The following is a 10,425-nucleotide window of genomic DNA, read 5'->3' as shown; positions in this document are numbered from 1 at the left end:
GTTATTAGTTACCGCAAAAGGTAGTTGTGTGCGTTAGTTTGTTACACGTTAGTCCCAACACTGGTAAACACACACCTGATCACCTGAGAGCTGCCGTTTCATTCAGACTGTTTAAAAAAAAAAAACGTTCTGATTTAAACAACTCAATGTGTGATTGTTATAGCAGTAATATTAGACACTAATAATACAGTAAACTGTACATATTATTGTTTGCCCGTGGGATTAGGATTATCGGTAGTGAGAGCCGTGCTGCATTTTCCTCCGGTCGGATGTGATATAAAAACAAAGCGATTATTTTTGTTGTTGTAAACTCATGTGGATTAAACTACATGTATTAGTGCATTCATTTCAATTCGCAAACATATGATACATTAAATAATCGTGAGGATGATGATTGAAAATCGTTTGTTTGAGCCGGATGGTTTTGTATTTACACCTACGTGAATTAAACAACATTATTTTGTTAAATAAAAACATGGTGATGTTTTGTAAATGATTACATGTCTCTTATTTAGCAGAGAATATGATCCTATCCGTGACATATGGATCTTAACAAATATCCGCTATATCAGACACCTGTAGATCTATCAGCTGTTTATTTCACATGAGTTCCAGTGTGGCAGCTTTTCACGGCTCCCCCTGGTGGATCCATGATCCTTTGCAGCTGGTTTCATTAAAATTACATTTATTTATCAAGGTGGCCTATCAAGTCCTGCGGGGGGGTTTTCCTTTTCAGCAGGGGCCCAGCCCGTGCAGATCACGGACCCGCACAGGTAGGCGTCTGAAATGAAACGCTACATCTGTATATGCGGATGACCTGCTTTTGCAAATATCAGACCCAATAGAAAGTATGCTATGTGTCCTCTCCTTGCTGAAGGCATTTGGGAGCATTTCAGGTTACAAAATTAACTTGTCAAAATATTTACTGTTTCCTCTCAACGACTTGGCAAGACTGGAGGATTATGGTCATCTGCCCTTTAGGATTGAAAATGAAAAATGTACCTACTTGGGTATTGAGATAGCAGGCTCGGTTAAGGATATTTTTAAGTACAATTATAAATCTATCTTGGAACGCACCAAGAATGATCTAGATAGGTGGTCGAAGCTACCTGTCACACTAGCAGGGCGGATAAACCCTGTGAAAATGACAATATTGCCCAGATATTTGTACCTGTTTCAGATGATTCCGATTTTCATCCCAGGATCATTTTTTTCCCAACTAGACAGCCTTATATCTGCGTTTATATGGAATAAGAAGCCTGCACTCACAAAGAAGGCAAATCTGGAGAGGGTCAAATCTGAAGGTGGTTTGGGTCTACCTAATTTCCTATTTTATTACTGGGCAGCTAACATTGCTAAACTCACATACTGGATTACCGCATTTGCAGACAAGGAGGGCCCAATATGGGCTACAATGGAGTTGGAGTCCACACTCCCAGTTTCCCCAATCTCATTTTTAACTGCCCCCCTTCCATTGAATGTTAAAGTAAGTGAGTTTAACTCAAACTTAGTGGTCCAAAACTTAATTAAGATCTGGGGTCAATTTAGGACACATATGAATCTGGAAAACATATGCATTTTCCCGCCAATAATGTCTAATCACCTTTTTACACCATCCTGTTTGGACATGGCATTTGCTGTTTGGCATAGAAGTGGCTTGGTCTATTTTCAAGATCTTTTTAGTGACGGCAGTTTTGCATCCTTTACACACTTGTGTAGGGATCACAACATATCAAAATCTCACTTTTTTAGATACCTCCAGGCTCGGTCTTTTGCGTCTAAACATTTTCCAGGTTATCCATGTCCACCCTCTAAAGATCTAGCTCGCTCGGTTCTTAATGTGAATCCATTTAATAAAGGGGCTGTGTCCAAAATATATACATTGATTCTGAATAACTGCCCTCCCACATGGGACAAAACAAAAAAAGCATGGGAAGAAGATATTGGTGATTCTATCTCACAGGAAGCCTGGGAAAGCATTGTCTCACGTACAGATGTAGCACTGAATTTCAGACTCCAGTTTACAGCTTCCTGCCTAAGACCTGCCTAATACCAGTATAGAGGAATGTTAAGCCCTCCCACTATTTTCCAAGAGGGCGTTGCCAGATTTTCAATTTCAGGTTTTAACCAGGAGATGGCGCTTCATTCACAAATACAGAAAGACAAGCTTCATGGACTTTCAGTTGTGTTTTGAAGAGCATTTGAACACATCAATATTTTAGATCAACTAAAGTCTATCTAATCTTGTAATTCAATAATATATAGTCTTTATATATTAAATAATCATAATTATAATGTAAATGTTTACATTACAATTCTTTATTTGTTATGCTCATACTTTTACCTTTACAATTGTTTGCTTTAATATGCAGTATATTTTTTGTATATTTTTCTGTTTGCTTCCTCCTGCTCCCTTTCGGACACATACTGTATGATTTATTATTATTATTAATATCAATCAATCAATCAATCAATGTTTATTTATATAGCCCAATATCACAAATGTTACATTTGTCTCAGTGGACTTCACAGTTTGTACAGAATATCAGTATGACAATACGACACCCTCTGTCCTTAGACCCTCACATCGTACAAGGAAAAACTTCCAGAGAAAACGCAGTTTAAAGGGAAAAATGGGAGAAACCTCAGGGAGAGCAACAGAGGAGGGATCCCTCTCCCAGGACGGACAGACGTGCAATAGATGCCGTGTGTAAATTGAAAAGATAATACATTTGCAACATAGGTAGTCCAAATATTTGGAAATGCATGTGTGTATAATAGGAAGATGAATCCATGAGTATATCCATCCAGGACTTGTGATCCAGGACCACAGCCACGACTCAAGATCCAGGACTCGCAATCCATGACACAGGACCGCAGGATCATCCATGACTCCGGGTCCCGGCGTATATAGACACCAAAAAGAAAGAAATTTGGGGAAGCTGGGTTAATCGGAACATGAGAGTACACAGGTATAGGCAGAGAGAAGGAAGAAGTAAGATGTCCCCCGACAAACTAAGCCTATATCAGCAAAACTAGGGGCTGAATCTAATCAGCCCTAACTATAAGCTTTATCAAAAAGGAAGGTCTTAAGCGCACTCTTAAAAACGGATAGGGTGTCTGCCGTCCGAACACAAACTGGAAGCTGATTCCACAAAAGTGGAGCTTGATAAGAAAAGGCTCTGGCTCCCATTATACTTTTAGAGACTCTAGGAACAACCAACAACCCTGCATTCTTGGAACGCAATGCCCTAGTAGGACAATAGGGTATAATGAGTTCTTTAAGGTAAGATGGCGCCTGCCCATTAAGGGCTTTGTAGGCAAGAAGAAGAATTTTAAATTCTATCCTGTGTTCTATAGGGAGCCAGTGTAAGGCAGCCAGAACAGGAGTAATGTGGTCCCTTTTCCTAACTCTGGTTAGTACACGAGCTGCAGCATTTTGAATCAGCTTGACTGACTTCTTGGTACACCCTGATAATAAGGAGTTACAATAATCCAGCCTTGAAGTAACAAATGCATGGACTAGTTTCTCTGCATCGTTCTGAGGCAAGATATGCCTGATTTTTGCAATGTTACGTAGATGGAAGTAGGCGGTCCTTGAAATTGATTTTATGTGGGCGTTAAAGGATAAATCCTGATCAAATATAACACCAAGATTCCTTACAGTCTCACTGGAGGCCAAATTAATGCCATCCATAGTTAATATATCTTTAGATAATTTGTTTCGTAGATTCTTCGGGCCAAGTACAATAACTTCAGTTTTGGTCGTGTTTAACATCAACAAATTTAAGGTCATCCACGTTTTTAAGTCCTTGAGGCAGTCTTGAATTTTATTTAGATGATTAATTTCATCAGGCTTGATTGATAAATATAGTTGAGTATCATCCGCATAACAATGAAAGTTTACAGAATGATTCCTTATAATATTGCCTAACGGAAGCATATATAGGGTGAACAAAATAGGTCCAAGCACTGAGCCCTGTGGCACTCCATGGCTAACTTTGGTTTGCATGGAAGATTCATCGTTGACACGTACAAACTGAGAGCGTTCAGATAGATAGGACCTGAACCAGCCTAATGCAGTTCCCTGTATGCCAACTAAGTGCTCTAGTCTTTGCAATAGGATATCATGGTCGATAGTATCAAATGCAGCACTAAGATCGAGCAAGACAAGAATAGAGACAAGTCCCTTGTCAGAGGCTATTAGAATGTCATTTGTGACTTTAACCAGAGCTGTCTCTGTGCTATGTTGTGTTCTAAAGCCAGACTGAAAATCTTCAAATAAATCATAGTTTTTTAAGTAATCACACAACTGTTTTGCGACTGCTTTCTCAAGAATCTTTGAGAGGAACGGAAGATTAGAAATAGGTCTATAGTTGGCTAAAACCTCTGGATCGAGGTTGTGCTTTTTAAGAAGCGGTTTTATCACTGCTACTTTGAATGATTGTGGAACATAGCCTGATAATAAAGACATATTCATAATATTTAATAAAGAAGTGCTAATTAATGGAAAAACTTCTTTTAACAGCTTAGTTGGAATCGGGTCTAAGATACACGTTGATGGTTTAGAAGAGAGAATCATTGAATTTAATTGTTCAAGGTTTATGGCTGAAAAGCATTCTAGTTTACAATCTAGTGTAATATTAGAACTTACGTTTCCGGGAGCTGTTGATAACACTATACTGGTTAAAGGCAAGAGGTCATTGATTTTGTTTCTAAGAGTAACAATTTTATCGTTAAAAAAGCACATAAAATCATTACTACTGAGTGCTATGGGAATAGAAGGCTCAGTCGAGCTGTGGCTCTCTGTCAGCCTGGCTACAGTGCTGAAAAGAAATCTTGCATTATTCTTATTCTCATCTATTAATGAAGAGTAGTATGCTGCTCTCGCTTTACGCAGTGCTTTCTTATATTCATTGAGTGTAATATGCCAAATTAAACGAGATTCTTCAAGTTTAGTGGAACGCCATATCCTTTCAAGTTGTCTCGACTTTTGCTTTATTTTGCGGGTTTCGGCATTATGCCATGGAGCTAATCTATGTTGTTTTATTTTCTTCTTTTTCAAAGGAGCAACAGAGTCTAATTTTATTCGCAGCGCATCTGTAGCACTATCAACAACATGATCAATTTGGGGTGGTGTACATTTTGTATAAGTTTCCTCCCCTACATGCAGACATGCTATCGAGTTAAGTATTGGTGGAATCTCTTCCTTAAATTTGGCTATAGCCCTAACAGATAGGTTTCTGCTGCAGGAGCTTTTGGCTAATGCTTTGTAGTCTAGTAACAGTACTTCAAAAGTTACTAAGAAATGGTCGGTTAAAGCAGGATTATGCGGTTCGACTAAAAGTTGCTCAATTTCAATACCATAAGTCAGAACAAGGTCAAGAGTGTGATTATAACAGTGGGTTGGTTTATTTACACTCTGACAGAAACCAACAGAATCTAATATAGAGTTAAATGCAACAGTAAGGCTATTTTTATCATCGTCAACATGAATATTAAAGTCACCTACGATAATTACTTTATCTGTTTTAAGTACCAAAGCTGATAAAAACTCAGAGAATTCTGATAAGAATTCTGAATAAGGACCTGGTGCACGGTACACTGTAACAAATAAGATTGGCTGCAAAGTTTTCCAGGTCGGATGCGTAAGACTGAAAATGAGGCTTTCAAAGGAGGTATAATTTAATTTTTGTTTAGTATTGATAAGTAAACTTGAGTCAAAGATTGCTGCAACTCCACCTCCTCGGCCCGTGCCTCGGGCAATATGAGTATTGATATGGCTGGGTGGAGTGGCCTCATTTATGCTGACATATTCTTCATGTCTCAACCAAGTTTCAGTGAGACAGCATATATCAATATTATAATCTGATATTAAATCATTTACCAGTATTGCTTTAGATGCTAGAGATCTTATGTTTAAGAGACCACATTTAATCTTCCTGTTTTGTTGCACTGTAGTAGTTGTTACATTTACTTTTATTAGGTTATTATGTATGACACCTCTATTAGGTTTTACCTTAAATTGTCCTTGGGCAGACACACACACCGTTAATATTGGGTATTTTATTGGGTTCGGGATTCCTATGGATGACTGCCTAGGAGAGAGCGCAGAGAAGCGTGTAAGACTGCGACTCTGCCTCCTGGTCTCAACTCCAGTTTGTCATGGATTAAGTCCACAGAGCCCTGAAATGTTTGCCGAAATGAGATTTGCACCTTCCAAAGTAGGATGAATGCCGTCTCTCTTAATCAGACCAGGTTTTCCCCAGAAGGCTATCCAATTATTCACGAAGCCCACATTGTTTGCTGGGCACCACCAAGACAACCAGCGCTGAAATGATGACATGCGGCTATACATGTCATCATTGATCAGATTGGGGAGGGGACCAGAGAAGATTACGGTGTCCGACATTGTTTTAGCATAATTACACACCGACGCCACATTAAGTTTGGTGCATTCTGATTGGCGTAAACGAACATCATTACCACCGACGTGAATAACAATCCTACTGTATTTACGTTTATTTTTAGCCAGCAGTCTAAGATGCGCCTCAACGTCGCCCGCTCTGGCCCCCGGAATGCATGTGACTGTGGACGCTTCGGTCTCTAAATTCACGTGTCTCATAATAGAGCTACCAATGACCAGAGTTGGCTTCTCAGCGGGTGTCTCGCTGAGTGGGGAATATCTGTTAGATACGTGAACGGGTTGGTGGGGACCTGCGGGTTTCGCGTTATGCCCCTTCTGAACAGTCACCCATTCTCCCTGCTGCTCGGGAGTTGCCGGGGGACGGCTAAGAGGAGCTACCTTTTGCCGGTCCGCACCGGCTAACATGGGCTTTACTGTAGCTGAGTTATTTTCTAAGATGCGGAGCCGGGCTTCTATGGCTATGATTCCCGCCTCCAACCTAACAACTATACTACATTTAACACATGTATCGGTACCAGTAAAGGAGGTAGGGGAGTAACCAAACATGAGACAGTTAGAGCAGGAAATAGCACCCGAGGGTGGGGAAAGAGCCATGGCTAGCTATCAAGCTAAAGTAGCTACCGTTAGCAAACCCGTTAGCAAACCCGTTAGCAAACCCGAAAAGAGTGTAGGCAACTGTGGAGTTACAGTCGCTAAGAGAAGGAGAGTTTGTGAGTGCTTAATATAATATGAAGATATTATTAAGATAAGATAAGATGTTACTTTATTGATTGAACATTTTAGTTTAGAATGTGCTGTCCCACGGTAATTCAGAAGGCTCACAGGTCACATTCCGACCATTATTTAAAACAATAGGTGCTTTCACACCGTCTACAGTTTGATTTGTATAGAGGGACCTCTGTGGCTGAATGGCCAGATTAGGTGTGGCGCATTTATCATAGGTGATCAGAGCTAACTGCCTGCCGTCAGATTTCATTTAAAAAACAGATCTGATTTTAAGACTACTTCAGCGCTCATAAAGAATGATAAGAATAAGAATAATGCGTATTGAACTGGTTTCATTAATTAGTGAGTTTATTTAACACTAGAACCGCCAATCGGGTCAATTTGTGTGATGTGTGTTGTGTGTGTGCAATGTAACTTTTTTTCAATAAAATATTAAAGTCTCGTGACTTTTCCTGAAAGTGTGTTATGTAGCACCCTATGTTGTTAAAAATTGCATTCTAATAGCGGGATTTGACAGGTTTAGGTAGGCCTATACAAAAACCTCTGGCGGTTCTAGTGTTAAGGTAATTAGGTACAGTAGAAACCCTTTTTTATCAGTAACGAATTTAGCAGTTGAACATAAAAGTCAACTAACTGAGGGTCACTTGCAATGACAGTGTTGTGTCTAACTGTAAGCTTGTCAATCAGAGTAACCTAAAGTTAATTTAGCTGCTGGAGAAGAAAGATCAGGGGGGGAGGGTGGGGGGGGGGGGGGGGGGAGAGAGCTGTGGTTGATGGGCCATTAGTTGTGTAAATACACAGCTGAGAGCTGCCGTTTCATTCAGACTGTTTAAAAAACGGTAACAACGGACTATTTTTCTTAGCGGATGCATGTCAATTTAAATCTATACAGATGTAGCACTTCATTTCAGACTCCAGTTTACAGCTTCCTGCCTACGACCTGCCTAAAACCAGTATAGAGGAATGTTAAGCCCTCCCACTATTTTCCAAGAGGGCGTTGCCAGATTTTCAATTTCAGGTTTTAACCAGGAGATGGCGCTTCATTCACAAATACAGAAATGATGTTGCCTTTCGTAGTTGACAGAAACTGCTTTGAAGAGCATTTGAAAATATAGTCTTTATACATTAAATAATCATAATAATAATGTAAATGTTTACATTACATTAAACCATGCATTTTGTAATGTCAGCATTTCATTTAGAAGAAAAGTAGTGATATTTGATATTTATACTCTATTCCAACAGATTAAACCATTTTCCCACTGTAGGCCGATGCATGAAATTCTCACATTTTTGCCAGTTATATTATGGAGCCGCTGTAAAAAAGGATTTGATCATTAAGTTATTGAAACTAACTCAATTTATGCAATTTCTACTTAATTTCATAAGTTGTTATTATTTCAACTCAGCTCTGTAAGCCAGTTCAATGAGCTCTACATTCTATGAAGTCAATTTGACTGAACAGTGAGTTGTGATGTGTAATAATGTTCTGAAACTTTCCATGGCCTCTTAACATGGCAGTAGTGTTGACATATTCCTGCCCGGTGAAAATAGTCCCGGTCTCATAGTTGTTTTCATTAATTGAATGCATTTAACAGGGACATGAGTTTTTTTATTTTTTTACGATATACAGCAAGTGAACCACAGAGTTTGATTCGCCATTATCAAAAGAAGAACTTCCACCGGACAGATTGATGACTACGAAAAGCTAAGCGGCGGATGAATACGTTTTTGTGAAGCGATATGACAGTGATTTCGGCTGATGAACCACTGACGGTCAGGCAAAGTCAGGTGAGTGGTTGCATATTTAATGGTTTCAGGCAAAACGAAAAGTAGCTAAATGGAGTTAAATTCACACCTAACTGGTGTTTGAATGTTTATAAAAGAGATTTTATTTCAGGGCAGTGTTATGAAAATGTCGGTTAACCAAGCTAACTTTACAGGATTATGATTATCTAAACTTTTATTAAATAAATAAGTTTCAAGTATTCTTACTCTTATGTATGACGCTTATGAATTTTTAAAAGGTTTAAATGGTAACTGCCTATATTTGTAGCTTAATTTAGAGAGGTTTTGTTTGTTCGTTCCAGTAATTAGCCGTGTCCCGGCTCTGTTCGGCTAAATATTTAAGCTAAATTAACGTGTTTCGGTCGGGTTGTGTGTGTTCCTGCCAGTAATTAGCCGTGTCCCGACTCTCTGTTCGGCTAAGAATTGTAGCTTGTTAGCCCCCGCCATGGCTTTGAAATGGATGTCATTTGTGGATAAGTATAGGGGACTTGAAGATTGTTTTTTGTTAAGGCCGAGCAAGTGTTAAAGTGATTCTATCCTTGCAACGTTTTTCTGGTTCAGCTCACGCTCAACCTGCCCAGATACAGAGGGGGTGCCTCGCGCCATTGAACGAGTAAAATGCTAACTGTGTTCAGAAATAGCATTTATATTGTGTACAAATGCTATGTTCCACTCTTGAAATGGAGACAAATTTGTATTTCTGCTTTTTAGAAAATATTTTATAGAAAAGAAAGGAATATATTTAGTTTATTTTATTGAACTATGGTGCCCATAAACTACATGTCCCACAATGCATTTCGTTCTGTGACTTGCGCACTGAAGTGTCTTAATATCAGCCGTTTCTAGCAGCGGGAACAGTCGGTGCTCAAGGCACTTAAAAATGTTGATCTTTGATTGATGAGATTATTGTTATTTAATCTAACAAATTAATGGGATGTATGTAATTATAACACAGGGAAAGGTTACTGTTCACCCACAATAATAAATAAGATGTGCAATGGTTGTAATTGTTAGATATTTATATTATAATAAAATAAATAATATTTATACATGAACAATAATTTTTCCTAAACTTCTGCTTTCAGAGTTAGTCAAGTTATTACTAAAAAAACAATAATAATCCACTGAATAGTCTATGGAAAATAACTGTAAGCAAATAATCAACAATTACAACCATTGTACAATTTCTTTTAAGTTTGGTTAAAACAAATAATAGTTTTTTCGTTGATATATTTGGCATGCACGTAGACACAAAAATGCTCTATGTGGATGCACACTAACCTTTCCCTGTTATTATTAAATGCATCCCATGAATTTATTAGATTGAATATGCCTCATCAATCAAAGATGAACATTTCAAGTTGTTTATTTATTTAAATGAAGTACTGTTTAAGTCTTTATCATATGAATTCAGGGATAATATTGTAATTGTGAAAGCCAAGACTTGTAGTTCATGGGCAACGTGACTGTTGTAATTGTGTGCA

Source organism: Notothenia rossii (assembly GCF_949606895.1).
Source record: "Notothenia rossii genome assembly, chromosome: 7".
Classification (NCBI taxonomy): domain Eukaryota; kingdom Metazoa; phylum Chordata; class Actinopteri; order Perciformes; family Nototheniidae; genus Notothenia; species Notothenia rossii.
Note: the sequence above shows the minus strand (reverse complement) of the source record.